At 40.8% G+C, this 14,836-nt stretch overlaps 1 protein-coding gene across 3 annotated transcripts in view; it reads right to left on the bottom strand.

Moving 5' to 3' along the window:
• LOC138425582 (cytidine monophosphate-N-acetylneuraminic acid hydroxylase) overlaps positions 1–14,836 on the bottom strand; it is a 301,978-nt gene that overhangs the window by 163,025 nt on the left and 124,117 nt on the right. The window lies entirely within an intron of this gene.

The following is a 14,836-nucleotide window of genomic DNA, read 5'->3' as shown; positions in this document are numbered from 1 at the left end:
AGGCGGATGCGCCGGAGAGTCACCGGTGGGGGTCGTTGGGAGACGTCCCTGACCCCGTCGTGGGGGGACGGAGTGCCCCTGTTCTTTGTAGATGATATCGGGTCACTCCCGCCGTCGTCGTTCGGTTTTACCTCCGGACTCCTGGAGGTGTATTTCTCCTGTCTCTCTGACTGTGTGTGTGGCTGTTCATATTGTCTGTGTTAATTTACCAACATCTGACTGATCCAGGGACGATGGGACAAAGCCATTCTAGCCCCACACCTCTATTCTTGGTTACTGATAATTTTAAGGAGGTCAAGATGCGCGCTCATGACCTCAGTGTAGAAATTACAAGGAATAAATTAATCACTTTTTGCAGCGCAGAATGGCTGACCTTCCATGTAGGCTGGCCCTCAGAAGGCACCTCTGACTTGGGAACTGTACACCAAGTCCGAGATATCATCTTCTGACCGCGGATCAGACACCCTGACCAAGTTCCCTTTGTCAGCACATGTGTCTCCTCAGACAATTCATTTCCGAGTGTTAGACAAGAACCCAGTTTCGGGCCCTGGAAGGGGGTCCCTCTTCCTGCAACAAATGGCGACTCTGGCGGGGACTCTTCTTCACCGAGACTGACATCCTGACCACTCGGGGTACTCAGGGGCCAGCTTGCCTGCCAATGGACCAGACCCAGCGGCCTCAGCTGGGACCCTTTTGTCCCTGGTCTCCTCCTGACACGGACAGCTGGCCAGAGTGCCCCGACTGGTAAGGAATAAGAGACTTTATTGATCTCTCTCCCCTTTTGTATCTCCTCTCCTTAACCCTTCCTATCCTTCCCTGTTTTTCTAGTCCCGCGGTCCTGGACGCAGGAATCTGGTCAAACGGCCCTCAGCCTGAGCTGAGGATTGGAGACTGATCACCTCCTCTTGGCAGAGAACTCGAATTCTGGTTCTGATTTCTGGTAGGGCCGAGTTCCAGTCCTCCCTTCTCTGGATGCCCAGGGAAAAGTCCCGTAACACCTGGGTATCTATAGGTGGCAGGAGACGTCTGTAAGGCCACCCCTTTTGCCCCCCCTCTCCCGCCTCCTCTCCCTGCTATTTCAACCTGGCTTCCTTTCCTTCCTTGAAATCTTTGATGTTAGTACTTGGATCTGAAGTTCTGTGTCTCTATAGGAGGTTTTCTGAGAGACTGTACTTTTGTATTTAAGGGCTTCTCTGGTGGAGCCTAGGTTAAAGCGTCTGCCTGCAATATGGGAGACCTGGGTTCGATCCCTAGGTTGAGAAGATCCCCTGGAAAAGGAAATTTTGCTTTGTCTGGCAACCATGTGGTTTAGACCTGCCGCCATTTTGTTAAAACTTGATTTTCTTTCCCTGTGCCTTGAGACCAGGGCTCTCAGGAACACTCATCTAGACCATCTCTAACTCCTGACACTGAGGAAAAAGAAAAAAAAAAAAAGACTTGAAGCTAGATTTTACACTGTCTGTCTAAATATGTCTTGGTAATATTTTTGTATATGAGCTCTATTTAAAAAAAGGTAAGCGTTTACAAATCAAGTAATTCTAAATTAAACAATAAATTCCAGGTTTATGTGAGCTGGGAAATATTCAGTGTTAAATACCTGATATTAATGTTTGTTTGTTGACCTATTTAATATAGACATGTCTTAGAGTACTTAACATTAAGTAAAATATTTTCATTGTACCTAGGTTTAATATGAGTTAAATATTATATCTGTTACAAGTTTGTCAACAAGAAAATTACCTCAAGTAAAAAAAAACTTCTAAAAAATGTAAATGAGATGAGCTTTTATATAAACTCTATTAAGAATAATTATTCTTTAAAAATATTCGTCTAAAATAGTCTCTCCAGATTGGTGTAACTTAAAATCTGACCAAATGTTCTAAACCCTTTTAACTGATCTCTGATAAAACTTCCTAAATAGAACTCTTTTGAAGTTCTTTTGATCTCTAGCTAACTTTGGGATGTTTCAGAGGGCCCCTGGAACATCCCAAAGAGAGATATTAAACTGTGCTTATTTGGTTGGTTAAATTACATGGAAAAGATTATCAGATGAGTAATAAATCTGCTCAGGTTGTAATGTATGGTAAAATTACTAATACAGATATCCTAAAAATTTTATGGAGTTTTTAACATTCTGATATGTCCTGGTATTTTAATGGAAAACCTGATGACTTCACAAAAGTTAGCAAAAGGACTGAATGAACCAGTGAATATGCTTATAACTTTTATGGTTTCTATCTGAAAAATTATGGGGTTGAATCTTATGTTTTCAGGGAGTAGGGGAAATCTTCCTCTCAAACTAATTATGACAATACTTTGGTAAAATTAAACGTTATAAACAAAACAATTATATTTTCTATCTGACTCCTCCAAAAATTGGAAGTTCTTAGGTTTCCAGTAAGTTTATCAAATGAGTTAGGAAGGTTATCTCATGGATACAAAAATCTCAAGAAATTTTTGAGACCTTAAAAAGGGAAGAATTCACCTAGATTTGTTAGGCAAAATCTGTGATAAACCTTTGGTGTGAGTTTCCCAGCCCTGTTTTATTTTAAAAGTTCAGTCTGAGACTCTATAAATGTTTCAGCAAAATAAAAAGCCTATGATCAATTATGGTTATAAAAATCATCAGACCAAAATCAGTGAGAACAGACCTATTTTGCAAACAAACTAGCCTTAATTTGGTTATATTTAATAAAAATAAGGGTAACTTTAAGGAGAAAAAGATATTCCAAAATGTTAAATACCAGTTTGTTAATGGAGGTCTGCATCTAGTAAGACTCATCTCTTAGATAGTTCTTTGCTGTTATGTGATGTTAATGTAAAATTTAATTGAATTCTTGAAGAACACCCTAAGTTTGTTTCTGAAGCTTATCTCAGTAATCTATCTTTGGATGAAGATCAGATGCCTCATGACCTGCAACCAGGACTGGAAAAAGACATAATTTAAGGGACTGTCTCCAACATGGATGGAAGGACTTTTTTTATCAGGAGAAACTACACTACACCAGGATGAGAAGACGACGACATCAGAGGTAGACAGCTTCCCCAAGATGCTGGACCTGATTCGTATGATCATTTATGTTTTCTTGACTTCTAGAACCTTTGCATATAAGTCAAATGCTTTTCTATCATAGGCCTGATCCTATGCTAGTTTTAAAAATCAATCCAATTGTTGGGTTTGTGGCTAATAACCTGTGTCTAGTTCTGGGTTACCTTGGTAAATTTCTCTACTACCTGACTCTAACTGGTTGGCCCTGAAAAAATTTACTTAAAAAATTAAATCATACTGAAGATAATCAGTCTAGTGACACTAGCAAACTGGGCTATGTGCCTTTTGGATGGTGCCAATATATAATTACCCTGGAAGATAAAGATTCTACAGGGAAGACTAAGTCAGATGACCTGAGATATACTGGGCTACATCTAATGGAAGTTCTTAACATAAGTCTTACTTGTGGCTTTACTAATACTGCTGGCTATGTTATTTGTATTTCACCTGTTTTACAAAATTGCTGTTTCTTACACTGTCAAATATGTGTGTGAGGCCTCTAATAGAATAATGTATAGGCCCATATGAGATCGATGATGGTAACAGTGTAACTCTAGATATGGCAAGAAGCAACAAGAGGTTGCTTTGGTTCAGTTTTCCTGGACCAAAAAGCTAGTAAGACAGGTGGTCCAGAGAATTTTGGTTACTGTTTTATGGCCTAGTCCAGTAACAGCACGTTGAGTGGCCTGTCAACAGAATCTTTGCCAAACCTGAGAATGGACATTCTCCGCACCATGGGATAAAATGGTCATAAAGTGCCCCCCTCATAATCATGGTCAAGTTTATGAGCAAAAAGGGGCTCTGCCAACTGAAGACTGACACTCGCCATCTGTATCTACAAAGATTAAATCATGGCCGCTGCAACTGCTGACTTTCAACGCCCCTGAAAGGAGTTTAGGGTGAAAATCAGGAATGAGGCACTCTGTGCTCTGGGAAAAACTGGCAGAACAGGCCTTCAGATAGTTAGATCTTTTCAGGAAAAGATTTTATGAGTCCCAATTCTTGCATCTTCTCGTACCTAGAGAAACACTGATGTCATTAATGGTGAAATCTGCTTTGGCTATTAAAGAAAAGTTACAATTAAAAGTCAAAATAGAGTAGCTATGGTTCAGATATCCTGAGAAATAACTAGGTGATGCTATGGGTGTACTTTCAGATTAGACCTTGTATTGCTAAACACTTGAGTTTTCTGAGTCGTGTCAGGCTTGGATGCCACCATTTTCAAAACAATGTCTGCTGGAAGCTAGTAACCTTACTTTTTATAAAACTAGGCAACTGGCTACATGGCTACAAGTCTCCCTGAAGTGCCAGGTCCAGACTGGGTTTCAGGCCTATTCTTCTAAAAAGAAATGAGATTGATTTTATCTATTAAATTCCAGTTATCACTCCTCCAACTACTTCTAACTGGGTCTGTTACACCAAAATGGCAGACCAAGAGATTAGGATTTTAATCATATAAGACTCAGGTCTAGAACTTGGAACTCAGAAATGCTTCCAATTCAGTGTCTATACTCCAAGCTGGGGCAGTCCTATGGCCCATTTTGACAGACAGTTATCACAATCATAGTTGCCTAGTTCCCTAAAATTAAAACTGAGCGGGACTCTGTGGGGATCTGGAGTACAGATCTGTTCTGTGTTCTCCATTTCTTATCTGTAGGATATAGACTTTGTTCAGCCTCCTTGACCTTCCCTGAATTCCAAAGCTTGGTTTCAAACAATTGCTAATCAGGGAAGGGAGGGGATACGAAAACAGAAACAATCAAAGGTTGGTACAGCCTCCAGACAGAGTCCTGGTTCCTACTCAAAGAAATACGCATAACAATGTCTTTGGGCCCCCACCCAGGTGGAGGATGGTAACTTCAGACTGAACACAAGATTCCTGGAGCACAGCTCTGTTGCCTCACCACCAACCAATCAGAAGCAGTCACAAACCCTGCAACCTTCACACCAAATGTTGCCTTCTGTTTCCAGGACCAGAGATGACCATACTGTTAGGTCTCCTGTTTGGCCCTTGTCTATTTCATCTCTGAGAGGGGCCAACTAAATTGCTATTACTACGAGGGTGGAAGTTGGTTTCAGATGTGGAACACCCCAACTTAGATCAGGTAGAGAGAGAGACTTCTGTTCTATTAGGCAGGCCTACGCCCATGCACAGCAGGAATAAGTTACAGAAGAAAGAGACCTCCGCCCCAATTCCCAAGAAGTATCTTGAGTATGAAGTCTCTCAGAGGGACCTATGTGCTGCGTTAGGGGAAGAATGTTGTTTTTATGTAAATCACTAGGGAAGTCAGGGAGTCCCTGGCCAAGATAAGAGAAGGGCTGAGTCAGAGGAAAAAGAGAAACTAAAATATCTCAAACCTGGTTTGAATCCTGGTTCAATTCATCCCTCTGGTTTGCAACTCTCATATCCTCCTTGGTGGGGCCCCTGATTATCTTGTTACTGCTACTCACCCTCAGGCCATGCTTACTAAACTAACTAGTGGCCTTCATTAAAAGCCGAATCAACGTGGTGCAGCTCATAGTGCGAAGATCCCAATATACGGCCTTGCCAACGGTCCCCTTAGTGGGAGACAATATAGAGCTGACCCCAGACCCATGATTGGGTCTGTCCTGGATCCTAGAGAAGTGGGGAGTGAAGAACCTAAGCTACTCCATTTTGTAAGGTTCCGGGAAAAGAGCCTTTGGAAATCCCCTGACCTCACCCCACCACCTGTGAACCAATCAGAACCCTTGGCCAGCCTGGGAAATTCGAATCAAGCCCGGGAAAGGAGGACGAATCAGAACCCAACACCTAACCCTTCACCAGAAGGTAACCAATCAGACCTGGAGACTCCCGTTTTTCGAATTTTTCACTTGATAATACCCTATATAAGCAATGTAACCCAGAGCTCAGGGCTCCTCCCTATAGCTGCTGCGCTGGTATCAGTGGGAGCCCCAGCTCGAGCTTGGTAATAAAAACTCTCTTGCTTTTGCATCAGATATCGGCTCCCTGGTGGTCATTGGGAGATTTCGCGACTTGGGCATAACACCAACATCAGGGTCTTTTCAAATGAGTCAGCTCTTCGTATCAGGTGGCCAAAGTATTGGAGTTTCAGCTTCAGCATCAGTCCTTCCAATGAATATTCAGGACTGATTTCCTTTAAGACAGACTGATTGGATCTCCTTGCAGTCCAAGGAACTCTCAAGAGTCTTCTCCAACACCACAGTTCAAAAGCATCAACTCTTCGGCACTCGGCTTTCTTTATAGTCCATCTCTCACATCTGTACATGACTACTGGCAAAACCATAGCCTTGACTAGATGGACCTTTGTTGGCAAAGTAATGTCTCTGCTTTTTAATACACTGTCTAGGTTGGTTGCTTTTCCTCCAAGGAACAAGCGTCTTTTAATTTCATGGCTGCAGTCACCATCTGCAGTGATTTTGGAGCCCAAGAAAATAAAATCTCTCACTGTTTCCATTGTTTCCCCATCTATTTGACATGATGGAATTGGATTCCATGATCTTATTTTTTCTGAATGTTGAGTTTTAACTTCCTTCAACAGAAGGACTCATAAAAGTATTTATTCAGTATGGTCTATACTGTTTTTGCACTACTTGACAAAATGTTGATTTATAAAATCAGACGGTTAAAAGAGGTATTTCTCCATAGAGCAATAATAATATTAACAACAAATTTTAACAATGGAGAAATAGGAGATAAAAATAACTAAAGATGTAAGCAGGGGTGGGGTGGGGTGTGCAATACACTTAAAGTAATCATTTGAAAGAAAGCCAGAAAGTGGGCAGTTAACTAAAGGTTATCTGTGAGAAAAGCTGTGCTGGGTTTTTTTTGGCGCGTGAGGGCTTTCTCTACTTGCCCTGCACAGGCTTCTCACAGCAGTGGCTTCTCTTGTTACAGAGGATAGGCTCTGGGCGCTCGGACGTGAGTAGCTGCGGCTCACAGGCTCAGTAGTTGTCGCACAGGGTCCCAGCTGGCCCGAGCCATGTGAAATCTTCCCCGGGCCAGGGATCAAATCCGTGTCCCCTGCACTGGCAGGCAGATTCTTCTCCACTAGACCACCAGGGAAGTCCGGGCAGATTTTTTAATTGCTGCTTTTCTCATAGAGAACTTTTAGAGTACCTTGGTTGTCTGATAACTCCCTAGTTGTAAGAACTCAGGGCTGCTTAAGGCTGCTTGTGTGTTTAGTCGTGTCGGACACTTGGCGGCCATACAACTGTAGCCCACCAGGTTCCTCTGGCTAAGGGATTTTCCAGGCAAGAATACTGGAATGGGTTGCCATTTCCCCCTCCAGAACTCAAAGGAGCTGTGAATTACTTGTAGATTGCCTATTTATCTGAGGAGGCAGGAGGTAGTTGGCTTGCTAATGGAGCTCCTACCTAGATAGCCAAGGGAACCCCAGGGCTATTAGAAAGTGAAAGGTTTGACTTAAGCTTATTGTTTCCTGGACAAAAGAGACAATTGTTTCAAGACCTCTGGACCTCTGGAATGACTCAGTTAAAAGGAGCCGGAATTCAGAATTTAAAAGCCTCAGAGTCAGCTTACTGCACTTCTAGAAAAGATGTGGGTGAGAAAAACTGGGGAATGAAGTCGGGTTTGAAGAGTGTGTAGGAGGCGATCCTTTTATATGCTTTTGAGAACTGCTTAAACAGCAAATGTTCCCCCAAACAGGAACAGCTATTTCTAGAGATAATCCAGATATGCAAAGAGAGGTGTTTATTGAATGAATTCATCCATATAGAAATGATTAAGATGCTAAGGACAGAGATGATTTCCTTACAATCTCAAGAGTTCAATTAAAGAGGCAAACTGTATTTCTCCTTGCAACCCAAAATGTCCCATACTTTTTCTCACAGCAAGATTATTTGGGGAGGGAAATCACAGCCTGAACTGATGAGCCACTGAGCAACAATAGTCTCATTTTTATGAAAATTCACATGATGAAGCTGAACAACGGGAAAATAGAATATAAACAATGCTGATGAAATATGTCAAGGACTTAGCATCATTAAGGGGCAGTTATTAGTACTGGTATTATCCTTTTTTGAAAGCAGACTTTATTATTATTTTTTAATAACAGTGTTAGATTCACAGCACAATTGCGTGAAAGGCATGGAGATTTCCCACATATTCCCTGCCCCCACATATGCACAACCCTTCCCATTATCAATGTCCAGTGCTGGAGTGGTAATTTGTTACAATTTATGAACCACCACAGACACATCATTGTCACCCAAGGTAACAGGGTTTACCTTAGAGTTCATTTTTGGTGTTCTAAGGATTTGGACAAAGACATGATTAAATGTATCTACCATTATAGTATCAAATGGCCGAAAAATCCTTTGAACTCTTATGCATGCCTTGTTATTGTTGAGTTGCTAAGTCTAACTCTTTGCAACCCATGGACTATAGCCCACCAGGCTCCTCTGTCCATGAGGTTTTCCAGGCAAGGATACTGGAGTGGGTTGCCATTTCCTTCTCCAAGGCATCTTCCCAACCTCCCTCCTCTCAAACCCCTGGCCACCGTTGAGTTTTACTGTCTCCGCAGGGTTGCCTTTTCCAGAATGTCATATGGTTGAAAATATAAAATATGTAGCCTTTTCTGATTGGCATCTTTCATTTGCTAATATGCATTTAAGATTGCTCCATGTTTTTTATGGCTTGTTAACTCTTTTCTTTTTAGTGCTGAATTCCATCATCCAGATGTGGTGGTTTATTTATCCATTCACGTACTGAAGGACATCTTGGTGGCTAGATTTTTTTTTTTTTTTTTGCTGTACCACACAGCATTTGAAATATTTCCCGACCATTGAAAATGTGTCCAGAGTACGGAGTCTTAACCATTGGACTACCAGGGAAGTCCATTTTTTAAAATTAAAATAATTTGGAAGAAAAAGTCACAAACGATCTTTTCTTTTAACTTATTTCTTACTTCCAGTTCAAAGACCCCTTCTTGAAACACTTCTTGATATCAAGTTATCTCCAGAAGATATAAGCAAAATAAAGGCCAAGCCTGAGTACATAGATATTTATTGAAAAGAAAAAGAATATGAAAAATACTGAAATTCACTGATAAAAACAGTTTGGTATCCTTACTTGACTTTGTGATGGACCAGTATGCCAGGAAAGATATCAATCAGATATGCAGATGGCACCACCTTAATGTCAGAAAGCAAAGAGGAACTAAAGAGCCTCTTGATGAAAGTGAAAGAGGAAGGTGAAGAAGCTGACTTAAAACTCAGCATTTAAAAAATGAATTTCATGGCATCCTGTCCCATCACTGCATGGCAAATAGATTGAAAAAATGGAAACAGTGACAGACTTGATTTTCTTGGGCTCCAAAACCACTGTGGATGGTGAGTGCAACCATGAAATTCAAAGACACTTGCTCCTTGAAAGAAAAGTCATAACAAACCTAGACAGTGTATTAAAAAGCAGAGACGTCACTTTGCTGACAAAAGTCTGTATAGTTAAAGCTATAGTTTTTCCAGTAGTCATGTACCGGTGTGAGAGTTGGACCATAAAGAAGGCTGAGCACCAAAGAATTGATGCTTTTGAACTGTGGTGTTGGAGAAGACTCTTGAGGGTCCCTTGAACTGCAAGGAGATCAAACCAGTAAATCCTAAAGGAAATCAACCCTGAAATATTCTTTGGAAGGACGGGTGCTGAAGTTCCAATAGTTTGGCCACCTGATGTGAAGAGCCCTCTCATTGGAAAGACCCTGATGCTGAGAAAGATTGAGGGCAGGAGGAGAAGGAGGTTACAGAGGGTTAAGATGGCTGGATGGCATCATCGACTCAATAGACATGATTTGAGCAAACTCCAGGAGATAGTGAAGGACAGGGAAGCCTGGCGTGCTGCAGTCCATGTGATCCCGAAGAATCGGACAGGACTGAGCAACTGAACAACAACAATAATATGCTAAAAATATGCTCCCCCCCCCCCACACACCCCTAAGTTCAGTAAACAAGGCAAGGTAACACAAAACAAAAACAAGTGGAGCCCATCAGTCTGCATCTGCAACATAATTTGTTAAAATTCCTCCCAATTATATTTCTCCAAGTTTAATTCCAGCTTTATTGTGGTAGCAGAATTCTAAAATTACCCCAAATGACCCCTCCCCTTGTACATTCTCTGCCCTGGATTGTGGAAGGGACCTGAGATATGATGAGACAAAACTGCCATTATTGGGCTATGTTATACAGCACAGTTGACTGAAGAAAAGGACACTGTGTTTGGTGGGCTAGATCTAATCAGGTGAGCTCTTAAAAGGAACAGGCGTCTGGGGACAAAGGAGATTTGCAACATGAGAGGGATTCAATGCCAGTGATTTTATCTTGGCTAGCATTGAAATGGAGATGTAGTAGGGGGCACCTGCCAAGGAATGTGAACAGCTTCTAGGAGATGAGAATGGGCCCTGGCTGATGCAACTTCTCTAGAAATGAAGACATGGGTCCTACAGCTGCCAGAAACTAATTTCTGCCAACATCCTGACTGTGCTTGGAAGCAAATCTTCCCAAGAACCTCCAGCTTTCATTTCTCCAGAAATGAAAATTCCTATAGTATATTTTAAAATTCTGAGAGCTCTTTTATCTTCTCTGATTTCCAAAATAGAATCTCCATGGACTCTTTAATTTTCATAGATGCAGTGATTTTTAAAAATATCTCTGATGATGTAATTAATAGATAGTTTAAGAGCTTCCCTGTTATCTCAGATGGTAAAGAAATCACCTGCGATACGAGAGACCCCGGTTCAATCTCTGGGTCAGGAAGATCTCCTGGAGAAGGGAATGGCTACCCACTCCAGTATTATTGCCTGGAGAATTCCATGGACAGAGAAGTCTGGTGGGTTACCATCCATGGAATCACAAAGAGTCAGACACAACTGAGCCAATAACACTTTCAATTTTTCACTAACAATGTATGAGAATTTAGTTACTCTGTATCTTCACCAACACTGTCAGCCTTTTTTATTTTATCCATTCTAGTGAACTCTGGGAGATGGTGATGGACAGGGAGGCCTGGCGTGCTGCGATTCATGGGGTCACAAAGAGTCGGACACGACTGAGCGACTGAACTGAACTGAACTGAGTGGGTGCAGTGATATCTCAGTAGGTTTGAGTTATCATTTCTGCGATGACTAACGTGTTTAGCTCTATTTCATATTCTCACTGGCCATCTGTGTATGTCTTTGGGAATATATCTGTTCAAATGTTTTGCCCATTTTATTGAGTTGTATAAGTATTGTTTGTATATTTCATATATCATCTTTTGCCAGATATATACATATGAAAAGAACGCTCTTCCTTCTCAGTTTTTAACAGTCATTCAAAGGGCAGTAGTTTTTAATTTTGATAAAGTTCTGTTTATCAATTATTTTTATGCTTGTGCTTTACATGTAGTATAGAAGAATTTTTTGCCTGTTTGAAAGCCATGAAGATTTTTTTCCGTCTTGTGCTCCAGGAGTTTGTATAGTTTTAACTTTTATATTTAATTTTTGATCCATTTAGAAATTAATTGTTGTTATGGCATGAAGTAAAGGTCAATCATCATTGTTTTCCACATGGATCCCCAGTTATTTCAGAGTTGTGTTGTGTGTGTGTGTGTTCACTTGAGTCTGACTCTTTGTGACCTCATGGATTGCAACCTGCCAGGCTCTTCTGTCCATGGAATTTTCCAGGCATAAATACTGGAGTGGTTGCTATTTCCTACTCCAGGTTATTTCAGAACCATTCATCACAGAAACTGCTCTTTTGCCATTGAATTACCTTTGCAATTTATTTTTTTTTTAAGTCAATAGATCAAGAATTTGTGTGATTACTTCTGTACTTTCTACTCTGTTCCACTGATCTGCAAGTCTATTCCTATGCCAGTATCATACATCTTAATTATAATAGCTTTCAATTAAATCTTGAATTTAGGTAGTGTAAGTTCCACAACTGTGTTCTTCAAAATTGCTTTGGTCATCTTAGTTTCATTGAATTTCCATAGGAATTTTAGAATCATCTTGTTCTTTATACAGAAAATACTGGTATAATTATTGTTGAGGTTGTATTACCATCTCCGTTTCAATTTCAGGAGAAGTAACACCTTAATCACATAATATCTCCTAATCCATGGTTATTGATGTATTCTCTAATTATTTAGATCTTCTTTACTTTCAGGAATGTTTTGTAGTTTTCATTGTACATGTCTTGTATGCATTTTATTAAATTTATATTTAGGCATCTGATGTTTTTATGCTATCATAAATGATAATTTTAAAATTTCAATTCTTAATTTTTCATTGCTGTCATAGGGTAATACAGTTGATTATATATTGACCTTGTGTCCTGCAATCTTGCTAAATTCATTTATTTCTAGTAGCTTTTTTTGTAATTTCCTTAGGATTTTCTATGAATACAATCATGTTGTCTGCAAAGCTTTTTATTCCTTTCTGATGATCATGACTTTATTTTGATTGCCTTATTGGAATAACTAAGACCTCTAGAAAAATATTAAATACAAATATGAAGAGTAGATACCTTTGTCTTGTTCCTGATTTTAGGGGGAAACACTTTAGTCTTTTACCATAAAACATATCATTAGGTATACAGTTTTTTTCTTTGTTCTAACAGATGCCTATTATCAAGTCCAAACCATACAGTTGTGCTCATTTCACAGGCTAGTAAGTTTATGCTCAAAATCCTTCAAGCTAGATTTCAGCAGCATGTGAAGCGAGAACTTCCAGATATACAAGCAGGGTTTACAAAAGGCAGAGGAACCAGACTTGAAATTGCCGACATTCACTAGATCATAGAGAAAGCAAGGGAATTGCAGCAAAACATCTACTTCTGCTTAATTGGCTATGCTAAAGCCTTTGACTGTGTGGATCACAACAAACCGTGGAAGATCCTGAAAGTGATGGGAATACCAGACCACCTTGCCTGCCTCGCGAGAACCTGTATGCAAGTGTTTCACAAGTTGCAACTAAATTATCTAATTTATGGGCATTAAGTTGTTCCTGGGGCTTCCCTGGTGGTTCAGATGGTAAAGAATCCACCTGCAATGAGGAAGCCTCGAGTTTGATCCCTGGTTTGGGAAGATCACCTGGAGAAGGAAATGGCCACCCACTCCAGTATTCTTGTCAGGGAAATCTCACGGATGGAGGAGCCTGGTGGGCTACAGTCCACCATGTGGCAAAGAGCTGTTCTTAGTATCTCATTATTGTCCTTTTAATGTCTGTAGAGAGGCCTCATCTTTAATTCCTCATATTGCTAATTTGTATCTTTGTGTCTTGGTTAGTCCATCTGGAATTGTATCAGATTTATTGATTTACAGCTTTGTCTCTCCAAACTCCGAATCTCTTTGATCCAATGGACTGAGTTTAGAGTCCCCTTCTTTGCACCCATCATCTAATTGTTTCCAGGTGGAAATCTGAGGGCAATCATAGTACTTTCCCTTCTTTCAAGGATCACAATCCAATGTCTGAAAAATAGCAGTTCCGTATACTTTGTACTATTTTCTAGTTTTTGAAGGAAGGAAATATCTACTCTTTGTTATTCCATCAAGACCACAACCAGAAGTTCCGTCATTCTGGATTCTTAAGTTTTCTTTTGCTCGCTGACTCTTTTATGTTCCTTGTTAAAGATTTTTGGTTTTCGTTTTTGGCAGCACTTCAAGGCGTGTGGAACTTCCCCAAGAAGGGATGGAGCCTGTGTCCCTGCTGTGGAAGCACACACTCTTAGCCAGTGGACCACCAGAGAAGCCTTGTTAAGGTTTGTTTGTTTGCGTCTCTGGCTTTCATGATAGAGGCTTTCCTCAAATATCAGTGTTCCTTGGATTCTATATTAACAGTGAAGCTTAATAAAGCTGATCTGAAACTCTACATGAATAGGTGGTTCTTATCTGTTGATGGGGCTCCATTTAGGGCAACGAGTGCAACCTGGTCTTTTCACTGAGAAATCCATATATATCAGAATCCTACAGTTATTTTTCTTTTAAGGATAGTCAGTGATCTAGGAGAGAAATCTGATGCCTGGGATTATAAACCCTGCTGTTAAAATACTTCTAAGAATCAAGCAGAGAAAGAACTTGTGGGGTTTTATATTGGAGGTAGATTTTTCTCTAAATCCCTCTTTTCTGTAATGACTTCCCATGTTTATCTTCTGCTATTTCAAGCACAGGTCCTTTTGGTTCAATGTCTCCTAGATCTCCAATCTTAGGCAGTGAGTAGTTAACTGACTGTGTGAGAGGAAGGAAACCACAGGTGTCTAACTTATCCTTTTCAAGTCTTTACCAAGCCTCCTGTTTTTCGTCATTCTCTCATTCTGCACTTTTTGTTTTTGCTTTCGGTTGCGCTGGGTCTTCATTGCTGCACGTGGGCTTTCTCCAGTTGAGGCAAGCGGGGGCTACTCTTGGTTGCAGTGCAGGGCTCCTCATTGCAGGGGCTTCTCTTGTTGAGGAGCGCAGCATCTAGGTGCAAGGGCTTCAGCTCGAGGGCTCTAGAGCTCAGGCTCAGTAGCTGTGGTGCTTAGACTTAGGTGCTCTGTGGCATGTGGAATCTTCCCAGACCAGGGATCAAACCTGTGTCCCTTGCATTGGCAGGCAGATTCCTATCCACTGTACCATGGGAAGTCTCATTTCTACACTTCTGCATTTGGAGGTCATTTGTATCTCTAGTTCCTGAAATTTTCTTGGATTCTGCTGTAGAAATTAGCTTGCTTTTTATTTGCTGTGTTCCCTCTGGCTTAGAATCCATGTTTCTTTGGTCTCTTAAGTCAGTTACCACTGGCTTTCTCTGTTTCCAA

Source organism: Ovis canadensis, chromosome 20, assembly GCF_042477335.2.
Source record: "Ovis canadensis isolate MfBH-ARS-UI-01 breed Bighorn chromosome 20, ARS-UI_OviCan_v2, whole genome shotgun sequence".
Taxonomy (NCBI): domain Eukaryota; kingdom Metazoa; phylum Chordata; class Mammalia; order Artiodactyla; family Bovidae; genus Ovis; species Ovis canadensis.
Note: the sequence above shows the minus strand (reverse complement) of the source record. Positions and strands in the feature narration are given on the sequence as shown.